We start from the raw sequence: 13570 nt of genomic DNA, 5'->3' as shown, positions 1-13570 counted from the left end.
TGTACCGGAGTACCGGCGCAGTTGACGGATGGCCGCTGGAGACGCTAATGCCTCGAACGAGGTCAGTGGAGCCTGCGCCGCACTGGCGCACGAAGACCCACTAGATATGTACTTACTCTATTTCAACTTGAACAAATAAAAGTGCCATTTATCAGGCGAACGCTATTAGGACGCGATTATGCTAACCACAAACTGAAAATCTAGGTTAATGTAATTGTAAGTTATGCGGAGTACAGTTCATTGTAAATATTAAAAAATATATCAATAATAGCCTACGAAGCGTCGCTGGTTTATAACAGGCCGTGTTTATTATATCAATATCTGGGTGACCGAGCTTCGCTCGGAAAACATATAATAACTCGGAAATGCGCGTTTTCCCAGAGATAAGACCTAGCTAGATCGATTTTTCGCCCCCGAAAACCCCTATATACCAAATTTCATCGAAATCGTTAGAGCCGTTTCCGAGATCCCCGAAATATATATATATGTATATAAATAAATAAATAAATAAACAAGAATTGCTCGTTTAAAGGTATTAGATGTAATGTGGCAAACATTTTTAAACATAAACACGCACATTTTAAAACTTTTAAAAGTCACAGCTTTAGATGGCTTTTGTTACTAGTTATTGATGTGAGAAACCTTATCATAAATCATAATGTATTAATGTTCCTAATTTTTTATCTCCTAAATGTTGTGTGAAAATAACAACTACTTCCGGATTCCGGTTAAGACAATGTCTGAATAAACGACTACTGACTGACAATGAGTTGGCGAGATAGTATTTCGTAAACAGAAGACGCGGGCAGCCTTGTCGGTGCTGATATCGCATCTTTATTGTTTCCCTCTGGCATCTACCTCGTTCTATGCAGATCTATTAACAACCTTCCATTTGCCACATTATTTTTTTTACAATTTACGACGTTCGGGAGAAATCATGATGACTTTATTATTTTACACTTCACAAACTGTACCTAATGCACTCTATTTTAACGCACCTACGTATAGATTTTTAAAGAAAAAGTCTATACATCTTTGTCCCTAACCAGCTCGCAAAGGCTTTCTTTATTAATTAGAATCGGCGAGCAAGAGTTCATATTATTTTCTCAATGACCAAAGGAAATGCAAAGTTGGACTAGACATAGTTTACCTTACGATGGTGTGGTGAAAAACAAAACACAACATCTAAGTTTTAGAATAACGTGATACATTTACCGATCTTTCGCTAAACTCAGTTTTCAATATATCAAAGAGCTAATAACAACTTTGCAATCTTGCGCAACAAATAAATAACTATGAAGTATCTTCTAATTTATATTGTTGTAAGGTATTTAGATACATTATTAAATTTTACGTTGAACACTTAACTTAAAACCAAATATAAATAAATTGAAATATTACCAGGGCCCCGTAATCTTGTGAATGTGGATTCTCCTATGTACGAGTAGTATCTATACCTACGCCCGTACAACTAATTGATTGGAAAGTAATGGTCTGGGTGAAGTGAAACCAACAGCATTTACTTCAATCAACGATCACGATGTCATTTACTTACTACTCATGATTCCTCGACGTTTGTGGTGAATGGTATAATTTGCTAAGAGATTCAGTGAATTATGTAAATTAAGTGAGGTTATCGAATAGGCACACTTTGTTACTACAACGGTACCAATTAAAATTACTTAAGAGAGTATAGACATGTCGCTAATTGACCTCAAATACATATAAATCATCATGTCAAGTCATGAACATACGAGTAAGTATGTCGCGGATTTTTTCGCTTCTATTTTTAAATTTGTACAAAATACATATAGGTAATATACGCCTGCCGGGCCATAAAACGACTATTCATCATTAATGAAGTTTTTTAAACGCTACGGCAGAATACACGTAAGAAGGATATATAAACATGTCAGTGGCATGGCGGTAATGGATAAGTATACCACTACCACCAGTTTGGCACTGACATAAACGTCATCGAGAACGTAATTTACTTTTTATGCATCTCGTTCGTACTCGTGTATTAGTGCAAGCGAGATGTATAGAAAGTAAATTACGTTCTCGAAAGCGTTTATGTCAGTTTTGACACTGTCAATGACTCATGGTACGGGCTCTAGCGACTATAGTCATTTAAAAAATATCATACTCGTGGGTAAGTAATCCACTGTTATCTATATATATAAATGCAAGTGTCCTGACTGACTGATTCATCAACGCAGAGCCGAAACTACAAAAGCTAGAAAGTTGAAATTTGCACACCAGGTTGCATTTATAAAGTGTACAAGAGATAAGAAGCGATTTTGAAAAATTCAACCCCTAAGAGGGTTAAAAAGGGGATGAAAGGTTGTATGGGGTACAAGTTTTATTTTGAGCTAGGAATTTGAAAGTTAGTAAAAAGATATATTATTAAAATACAAGAATACTAATTTTAGCGTTTTGGAAAATTCATCTCCTAAAGTGGTGAAAAAGGGGTTGAAAGTTTGTATGGAAATTAAAAAAAAAATCGAGCGCGGGACTTGAAACTGTGTGTATGGGAATATTATTATAAGACAGGAAAAGTAATTTTAGCGTTTTTGAAAATTCATCCCCTGACAGGGTTAAAAAGGGGTAGAAAGTTCGAATCCATTACAAATTCTTTGAAACTTCTTAGAAAGGCATAATAGCCATTACAAAAAAAGTAATTGCGACGTTTTAGGAAATTCAACCCCTAAGGAGGTTAAAAAGGGGATGAAAGTTTGTCTTGGGGTTCAAATTTTATTGTAAGCTAGGAACTTGAAACTTCGTAAAAAGGTATTATAATAAAAGATAAGAAAACTAATTTCAGCGTTTTTGAAAATTCATCCCCCAAAGTGGTGAATAAGGGGTTGAAAGTTTGTATGCACATCAATAATTTTTTTGAGTGCGGGACTTGAATCTTTGTATAAGGGCATATTATAAGAATACAAGAAAAGTAATTTCAGCGTTTTTGAAAATTCATCCCCCAAGGTGGTGAAAAAGGGGTTGAAAGTTTGTATGCACATCAAATATTTTTTCGAGTGCGGAACATGAATCTTTGTATAAGGGCATATTATAAGAATACAAAAAAAGTACTTTCAGCGTTTTTGAAAATTGATCCCCCAAGGTGGTGAAAAGGGGGTTGAAAGTTTGTATGCTCATCAAATATTTTTTTGAGTGCGGGACTTGAATCTTTGTATAAGGGCATATTATATGAATACAAGAAAAGTAATTTCAGCGTTTTTGAAAATTCATCCCCCAAGGTGGGAAATAGGGGTTGAAAGTTTGTATGGAGATCAAACATTCTTTTGAGTGCGGGACTTGAATCTTTGTATATAGGTATATTATTACAATACACGAAAAGTAATTTCAGCGTTTTTGAAAATTCATCCCCCAAGGTGGTGAAAAAGGGGTCGAAAGTTTGTATGCACATCAAATATTTTTTTGAGTGCGGGACTTGATTCTTTGTATAAGGGCATATTATAAGAATACAAGAAAAGTGATTTCAGCGTTTTTAAAAATTCATCCCTTTAAAGGATTAAATAGGGGTTGAAAGTTTGTATGGAGATCAAACATTTTTTTGTGTGCGGGACTTGAGTCTTTGTATAAAGGCATATTATTAGAATACAAGAAAAGTAATTTCGACATTTTTGAAAATTCATCCCTCAAGTTGGTAAAATTAAAAGGGGTTGAAAATTTGTAAGGAGTCGAAACATTTATTTGAGTGCGGGACTTGAATCGTTGTATAAAGGCATATTATTAGAATACATGAAAAGTAATTTCAGCTTCTTTAAAAATTTATCCCCTAAAAGGTTTAAGAAGGGGTTGAAAGTTGGTAGAGAGTTCAAATTGTATTTAAAGCTAGGAACTTCAAACTTCGTAGTTAGGTAGTAGGTTTTACTAAATAGTGGACTTGAAAATATGCTGGGGATTGAGAGGGATTATATTGAGAACAATTTTATTCAGTTAGGGGCTTGAAACTTCGTAGCCAGGTTGTGTATAATAATTAATAAATGATTAACAGTCCCTACTGCTATCTTTTGCTGCATAATATTCTAAGCTAATGTAGAATATATAACCACTAATATACAAATCCACGCGTACGAAGTCGTGGGCAACAGCTAGTAAAATATACTTATATTTAGGTAGGTACCTACATCGTATTGCACAGTAGATATTGTTTTTACTAGCTCTTCCTCTGCAGATTACGATAAAAATAATCGGCGCATATTTGAGCCAGACATTAATCTCAGTCCATGCTCCATTTGGTTTCAGTCATGTGGTCATGGACGAGTGCGCCAAATGGAACGAGATATTCTCATCTTTTCTACTTCATCTCTAATTGCGTTTTTCACTGACGATAAAAAGATTCGCTGTCTGGTTGATTTGGGTAGGTACTTATGTGTCAGATAATTGGATCTTTTTGTATAACATCACAAAATAGTGCTAAACTTTCCGTTATTTTAGTCCTTATTTTAGGAGGTTAGAGCTAGAAAGTTGCAATTTGGCGAGGGTATGTACCTCTAAATAAATCACCCTCGACAAAGTGGTAAAAATAAAATTATAAACAAATTGGTACCTACCTTGGACGTAAAATGGGGATGTTTTTAGGGTTCCGTAGCCAAATGGCAAAAAACGGAACCCTTATAGATTCGTCATGTCTGTCTGTCTGTCCGTCTGTCCGTCTGTCCGTCCGTATGTCACAGCCACTTTTCTCCGAAACTATAAGAACTATACTGTTGAAACTTGGTAAGTAGATGTATTCTGTGAACCGCATTAAGATTTTCACACAAAAATAGAAAAAAAACAATAAATTTTTGGGGTTCCCCATACTTCGAACTGAAACTCAAAATTTTTTTTTTCATCAAACCCATACGTGTGGGGTATCTATGGATAGGCCTTCAAAAATGATATTGAGGTTTCTAATATCATTTTTTTCTAAACTGAATAGTTTGCGCGAGAGACACTTCCAAAGTGGTAAAATGTGTGTCCCCCCCCCCTGTAACTTCTAAAATAAGAGAATGATAAAACTAAAAAAAATATATGATGTACATTACCATGTAAACTTCCACCGAAAATTGGTTTGAACGAGATCTAGCAAGTAGTTTTTTTTAATACGTCATAAATCGCCTAAATACGGAACCCTTCATGGGCGATTCCGACTCGCACTTGGCCGCTTTTTTTTACTTCAACCCTATGTTGTGGGGTGTGTCGTTGGATAGGTCGGCCGGTCCCTTAAGATTATTCTGCAGGTTTAAATTTACCTATACGACTATGATAGGCACGTACTACGTATTATAAGTTATCAGCGATCTCATGCATAATTTCTATAGACAGGCAGGGCTTGGGTCAATGAAATTTGTACAAGTGTGCATCAGGTATCGCTAGTGCACGTGGTACGACATAGGAATTTTCTAACATCCATTCTACGAGTAAACAACGGGTTTATAGCAACTACTATCGCGACACACAAAACACTTTTTATAGGTACTTAATATCATGATGCCGCTTCAGTGTGAAAGTTACGAGTTGGTACCAAAGTGTCCATATTTTAAAGACTTGACGCTATTTTGGTGTACTTTATCTTAGTGGACGTTTCATTGATCTATGTCAAAAATGTACGTTTTTGATTTACGTTAATTTAGACCACCAGTTCGTGTCTAATTGTAAAAAAAAGCATCCATCCAGGAATAAAGCAACCTGCTTAGTTTTACCATTAAAGCTAACATGTACCTAACGTTATTGGTTTTACGATAACTTCATACTCATGGTCATGATACCTACGTATCCCATAAAACAAAGTATTAATAAATTCTAATGTGGGACATTAACACTTTATGGGTCCCAACTTTTTAAAGCGACAGAAATGTTCCACATTAAAATTTGTTGTTGTATGTGAGTTCCGAGCATGAAACATTTTCATTCAATAGTGTAAATAGTTATTCAATATAGGTATATCAATTTTCTTCTAGAACACTGGACAAGTTTGGCTTCTTCCTTTCGGTTATTATTTACCTAAAGTTATTTTTACGGGTTCGGTTTTTTTTACTATAGAAAGAACCAGGGAGGTTGCGGATGCAGATTTTTTGACATCCGCGGACGCGGATGCGGATATTTAAAGGCTCACATCCGCGGATGCGGATGCGGATGCGGATGTCAAGATTAGGTACTTAGAAAATGTCAAATATTACATTTTTAGTATTTTTTATTTAAAAAAAAACGAAACGTTTAGTATTTGAGAAAGAATATAGGTGCGTTATATTTAATAAACAGTAACTTGGCCGACTTTTCTGGATTTCGTTATAGTTAATGACGAAATCACCTAGCACTTACGCCGCCGCTAAGACGTTCCTGTACCCACTTGTTCGACATCCGCATCCGCATAAGCTCCGCATCGATTTTATGCGGATGAGGATGCGGATGCGGATGTTGAAAATAATGCGGAAGTTCCGCGGTTGCGGATGCGGATGCGGATGTTCGCAACATCCCTGGAAAGAACTCATGATTTTGAGTTGAAACTAAGTTAGATACAAAACCGTATCTTGAACCAAACCTACATATGTAGGTATTATAAAAAAATCATATCTGGGAGGAGATAGGGGTTGGTTCGTAATTTGATGATAACTGTTAAATTTGAGTCTCTTACTGTTTGTGACGAACTAATAGGAAAAAAGGTGTGTGTGTTTGTGACGAACTAATAGGAAAATGTTTTATCTCGCAAAACGAATAAATAAGTACCTACTTTAGGATGCGATAAGAAAATTCTGGCTCAATGTTAAAAGAAGGTTAAACAAGCTAGTGAAGTAGGTAGGTAGGTAATAATACCACCATATTTATACCTTGTGTTGTGTGATATAACTCTACAATACCTAATTAGAAACATTCCATGAATAACCGTTATCTACATTATTATGGTTTCCATACTGACTGTAGGGCTGTAGTTAGTTCTTACGGCATTCAAAGTGTTTTAAGATTAAAATAAAATTGTTCGTAGCAACGATTATGCACTGTCAATAAACAATACCTAAAAAATACTACGGGTACCTCATCCAGAGTAATGAAACGGGTCACTATGACTAAATTTAACAGTTCTACAATAAAACTGTCTACTCGCGAAGTGTTTACCGGTCTTTATTTAAATTACTTCGTAAGTACAAAATCATGAGTCGGTAGGTAAGTAAGTGTTAAATCTGTTGAGCGAGTCTCCCGCTGCGCCGTGCCAATTATGGAATCATTTCTGGCAGCGGTATCCTAAGTAATAAACTTTCAGTAGCTATTGCATTTATTGATTAATCTACAAACTTAATGGTTACTAGGTCATTGCTAAACACAACTGGTAAACAGTGTAATTAACTACACGTTAAAAGTACCTAATTACTTAAGACGACATTCTGTTGAACAAGTTGAGCAAAGCGAGACGTTTGCCTACTCACATTGGTAAGAAATAAACAAATGTCTTCAAAAGCGAAAAAGCTTCACCTTAAAATTCACCTGATAGTCGGTTGCAAAGACTGCCCTGCATAAAAGTGGACTATCTTATTTAATAACACACTTATGACTTCCAAGATTGGGTTCATATGATTAGATTTGAAGAGTTCAATTTTTTGGGGGCATTATTAATTTATTACGTACAAACGGCAATAAGTAAATGTGTTTTTAAAATGCATTTTTTGGCAGACGCGCCAAGAATTGCCTACTAAAAGTGGCAATAAATGTATAAATCTACATTATACAAATGCGCGCTTTGGTTTTGATACGTTCTAGAGTTTCTAGATAAAAAAATTATAAGTAGGTACTTACCATACTTTTTTTAAATTCAACACTTGGATCTTAAAGGTTTAACAGATTTATATATATTTATTTAGGAGAAGATATTGCTTTCCAAATTATAGAGTTGATACACGTACCTTTTTAAAGAGTTAGGCATCGGATGAAACTGTTTTTGATAAGTACTAAAATCTACTGTCGTTTATTGCGTTCTCCAGGGTATCAAGTTATCAACACCAATACTACAAAGACGAACTTTCCTATCAGATTCTCTCTAATATTTTATCTGTAGGGAGATGGGTGTTATCATGACAGATCGGGGACTCTTACCTTTATCAGTAGGTATCATGTAGTCTAATCTAGAAATAACACGTCAATCATATATACTCTGATACATCTCCCGCTTTTGATAAGCGTTCGTATTAAGCTATTCCAGTAACTACACTCCGGGGTATACTGCCATTACAGGGGAATACAATAATGTATGTACTTGCATGCATCATCAAAAACTGCAGGGCTTTCATAGTATGCTGGCTTAGCTTCAAATTAAACGGACTCGATGACAACTTGCGATCGCGAGCGATAAAAAAGATAAGATACATAAGCCTTTTCTGACAGTAACTATTATGAGGCTATTCTAGAGTTTTAGAGGTTGAATTAGAATAATAAGATGCATCCAGATTTTTTTCTACATCATAACGTATAGCGGAAGATACAAAGGAATACCTACTTTCTTGTTCATTGAGATCATGTTTCTTTCCGAGGCTTCCTGTGCTGCTAAGATAATTTAATCATTGTGTTCTTAACCATGCAAAGTAGGTATAAGTAGGCGGCACAACAATGATCTGACTATAAATCTACACAGAATCTTAAGTTTCCTACGTCCAACCCTTATGAACAAAGCGTGACTAAAACTACCTTTTGTCTGTCTGACGATAGGTCGTTCTCCACTAGGTCATTGTCCACTGTAATCGAATCCAATCTAATAGAAACTAAACATTTCCGGCGAACGGTTCATTATGAACGGAAGTTGGAGAAAAGTGTCGCAATTTTACCTGAATAAGCCCCCTTACTTACTCAACGTGGTTTTGCAATGTCCATGTCCAATTGTTAAGTAGTACAGGAAGGGCTGGTTTCTGTCTATCGGTAGACCTCTTTATTGTTATTTTTTGCACTCAATGCTACCGTGAAAGTACGTATAATTTTTAACAGATGTGTGTTTTTGTTTTAAATTTTGCCGTAAGTATAGCTTATGATCACATCTGTAGTATAACACAGAGGTAAAAAATACGATCCATTGCATTAGTAGAGCTAGTAAAAAGGACTAAAATAACGGAACTAACGGTCTTTCATGCAATCTTTTCAATTACAGAGGCAAAAATGAAGAAAAACACTAAAATCTGAATGTCATTTAAAGAGGTGCCATGTGGGTGCCATAATCTTCCATAATCAGCAGATGCATTTTGGTTCCACTTCCAATGGACCGGCCTTTGGTTGCAATTATTGAGGTTTCCCATTTATACAGGCCCCTATTTCACCACGGTGACAGGTGCGACAATTGTTAAACATCACTGTTGCTGACGTCACAGGCATCCACGGTTACCGCTTACCTACCACCACTTTGGCACTGACATAAACGCTAGTAGCGTGAACGTAAAACGTAATTTACTTTCTATGCATCTTGCTTGTACTGGCATATTAGTGCGAGCGAGATGTATAGATAGCAAATTAGCTTACCTATATGTCAGTGTTGACACTTTCAGTTACTCGTGGTACGGGTACAGGTTTCATTGCACATAACTACATTAGCACAGAGTATCTTATCATATATAACTATATGATATATATTTTAATGGAAGCGAAGGAATCGGTTTAGATTTCTGCGCGGGAGTGTAATAGCGGCTAACAGAGCAGGGTGGCATAATGGCATTTAGCTTCCTCAGCCGCGTGTAAGGGCAGAGAGAGAAATGTGAGAGAGGTGCCTGAGTAAGGACAAAAATTTGTATGGCGAAGGGGATAAACAGTGCTCATTCTACACAATATTTATTTATGATATTACGTTTTTACCGTGACAACGTCTCTAGACACGCTAGATTAGCTAGCTAATAGCTATACCTATAATACATAAAGAGTATTGCGGTTCTTACGTCATTCGCGTCGTGCTATTATACACCTGTCACTCAAATTGCAACAGACAATTCTTGTTTGCTCTGATACTTAATAGTGGCCAGTACATATAGGATTCAACTTAAAGACTAGAGTGACTAGTGATCTCATGCACCTGTGTCATACATATATACCTAATATGCAAGTCAATAGCTAAGCAATGTATTTCTCCTGGCCCCTATTTCACCAAGGTGACAGGTGCGAGAATTGTCGACATCACTGTTGCTGACGTCACAGGCATCCATAGACTACGGTAACAGTTTACCATCGGGCGGGCGGTGTGCTTGTTTGCCACCAACATATTCATTAAAACAAAACTCCATTATATCGTCAATAAATAAGTACTTATTTTGCGAAACTGATGACAATTGTCACAAGAAACACGACAATTGTCACGAAATTCCGATACAGATCTCTTTCTCTCTCAAGAATTACCGAAAGTTCTATCGTGTGACAATTGTCATCATCATCAACATAAACTTCGAAAGAGAAATGCCTGTTTTTTGCCGATATAATAAAGTTTTTTTTTTAATAATACAATGATGGTGGCAAACAGGAATACGGCCCGCCCGATGGTAAGCGGTAACCGTAGCCCATGGATGCCTGTGACGTCAGCAACAGTGACATTTGTCGAATTGTCGCACCTGTCGCCATAGTGAAATAGGGGCCTGGTCTATCCTCCTAAGGCCCAGCCATACAAATGAAAAAACCAAAATTTGCTACTGCAATTTGAACCTATACTGTAGGAAATAGAGTTGATTCTGCTTTGTATAAAAAATTAACGAAACAAAACAAATGCAACGCTGTTCCAATTGGATATGATTTAAATTTCATCAAACTGAATAAGTACTACATATATGTAGGACCTTGGGCCTTACGAGGCTATGACAAACACCTAAATTCCTTACCTACTAACTGCCTACATATCTGAAATATAGAAAAGATCTTACACCTACAGTCACGTCTAATAATATCGATACGGACAAAGTGTCAAAAATATGTATACACTACCTTAATATATGGTCAATAAGGTCGTGTACCTTACTTATAGGTACATATTTTTGTCACTTTGTCCGCACCTACCTATGGATATTTTCAGACGTCACTGTACAATTTCCTCCTTGTACAGTCAAATTCGCAAATAGCTGAATAGTTTGTAAATATAATAGGATAGATTTCACCTTTCAACTGTTGCGACTGAAAAATTATTCAAGTGATTTGGGGGTCAAAGGTACTTTTCATATTGTATCTTTATATACGTTACTAATGATTCATGAAAAATTACTACGTAAGATTGAAATCATATTGTCCAGCTAGGTAGTACAGTCAGCAGCAGAACTTGCTAAGCGGACGAGGTGTTCAAAATGATTTTATGATTTAACGCGACTTTATTGTTAAAAGAATTAATGTCAAAGTAATTATTAACACCACGCCCGCTTGGCAACTTCTGCTGCTGACTATACCTTCTTCAGTGTATCATAAAATACGAGGTAAAATACATAGAACCTATACACAATTTATAAGGTCGCTATGGTGTAATTAAATTACTTCCGAAAAAGGGCTAAGCGGGTGATCTGTTTAAAATAATCTGTTGAAAAGTACTTAAGTAGGTATTATAGGTACTTAGGCCGTTCATAAAAAATATGAAGTAGAACAAAAGTGTGAATCTGCAAATAAATCGTATTACAAGATTCAATTCTTCACTTGTAAAGTTCTAATGTTATTTTGAATAAACAATAACAAATAAGCATGTAGGAACTCACCCGATTGAGGTGGGATCAACAGGACAACAGCTGTGTAAATCCGTGAACTATACCACTCACAACGTGACCGCGGGAGCGTTTTATTACACAATATTTTATTGTGGAGAAACAAAAAATAAACTTTATGGGATGCGGCTGTGTGGACTATACGGACGCAACGCTCACGCGTCTACTCCGACACTACTTCGAAGTGATACTGAGTCGAACGAGTGAGCGAGTGACGAGTGAGTGAGTTCAGTGAGTGAACGCAAACGCGCGCCGCCGGGCAGCGTGACCGCGCTGGCACGGTACCGCAAGGAGTACACAGACCTCCCCACGTACCCAACCCACCCATTCCACCCAGGCATGGGATTCAACGTGCACTGTCTATACACTAGCTAGCTAGTTTTTGATAAAATTTTGGTGGACAGATAGGATTACATAAGCGCAATTTCACTGTACGTCCTACAAGATTTTTCACTGAGTTACGGAAAACGTATGTAATTTTCCGTACTTATATATGTATTTCAATTGGAATTTTCATTAATTTTTAGGGTTCCGTAGTCAACTGGGAACCCTTATAGTTTCTAGGCTGGGACGAGCTGCAATTTGGCATGCGCTACAATAAAATTTAGAAAATATAAAATCTTTTACAGTACATATGGGGTTACTTTTCCGCACTAGTGCGTAAAATAGCACTTTTCGTACGATGTCGAAACTTTAAAGTGCCATATGTACTGTAAAACGTTGTTCGATACACGTGCGAATAGGTCATTCGGAACTCGTGTTCCCTTCGGTCGTGTTTTAATTTATCGCCACTCCTTTCGAATTTCCTCTTTTTCGCACTTGTATCGAAAATAACTATTTTTGGGGTACCTCCCCTACACGTAAAGTGTGGGTGTAATTTTTTTTACAGTACATATGGGCTCTTAAGCGATAAGACCGCCTGTTGTTACCTCTATTGTCTTTGTTTATGTTATTATACATTTATTGTAAACTACGTGTATGTGAGGTGTGCAATAAAGAGTACCTATTGTATTGTATTGTATAGTTATTTTCGATACAAGTGCGAAAAAGAGGAAATTCGAAACGAGTGGCGATAAATTAAAACACGACCGAAGGGAGTGTTTTAAATCGACACGAGTTGCGAATGACCTATTCGCACGTGTATCGAACAACGTTTTACAGTACATTTTAAAGTGCTATTTTACGCACTAGTGCGAAAAAGTAGCCCCATATGTACTGTAAATAACTATTTCGTATCGTTGGATAGGTTTTTCAACACGAATAGGGGTCTTGAACAAATATTTTTTAATAAAGTAAATATTTTTGGAAATAATAAGTAATAAAAAAAAATGTGCCTAACTTTTGAACCATGGGTCCAAAAAATATGAAAAGAAATCGTAGAAACAGAGCTTATGAAAGACATTAAATGAAAACTATAGCGAAAATGATCACTTTAGCCGTTTTTGAGTTATTACAAAAAGCGCTGCGAAAGTACTCCCTTTTGCTTGTAATGTACCTACATGATACTTACTAATAGCCCCCGTTTAGCCTATTCTGACAGAATGGTAACTACGGAACCCTACACTGAGCATGGCCCGACATGCTCTTGGCCAATTTTTTTGTTTATTGTTCAAGTACCCATGTCATTTAATTAAAATACCCACCAATATTGGGACCAACTATTTCCCATTTTGGCCCAATAAGTACGAGTACATCAATCTAAATCGATAACCTACCTCTTTGTAACCGCGTTGACTAACGTACCTATTTGCGTACCTATTATTAAATGGTCGACATGATATATTATATAGACGAGTATGACACAGTGTGACAAATAATGAAGTTTGTCAGTGTAGAAAGTCATCATAAAGTCATACATACCTTGTGATTTATGT

The 13570-nt window shown here is 36.4% G+C and overlaps 1 protein-coding gene across 1 annotated transcript in view; it reads right to left on the bottom strand.

The window, feature by feature from the left end:
• LOC134661168 (nostrin) overlaps positions 1 to 11890 on the bottom strand; it is a 55236-nt gene extending 43346 nt beyond the window's left edge. Inside the window, exon 1 of the mRNA XM_063517126.1 lies at positions 11691 to 11890. The gene's annotated coding sequence lies outside the window, so the exon portion shown is untranslated. The remainder of the gene's footprint in view (positions 1 to 11690) is intronic.
• Positions 11891 to 13570: the final 1680 nt, after the last annotated feature.

Source organism: Cydia amplana, chromosome Z (assembly GCF_948474715.1).
Source record: "Cydia amplana chromosome Z, ilCydAmpl1.1, whole genome shotgun sequence".
NCBI lineage: Eukaryota > Metazoa > Arthropoda > Insecta > Lepidoptera > Tortricidae > Cydia > Cydia amplana.
Note: the sequence above shows the minus strand (reverse complement) of the source record. Positions and strands in the feature narration are given on the sequence as shown.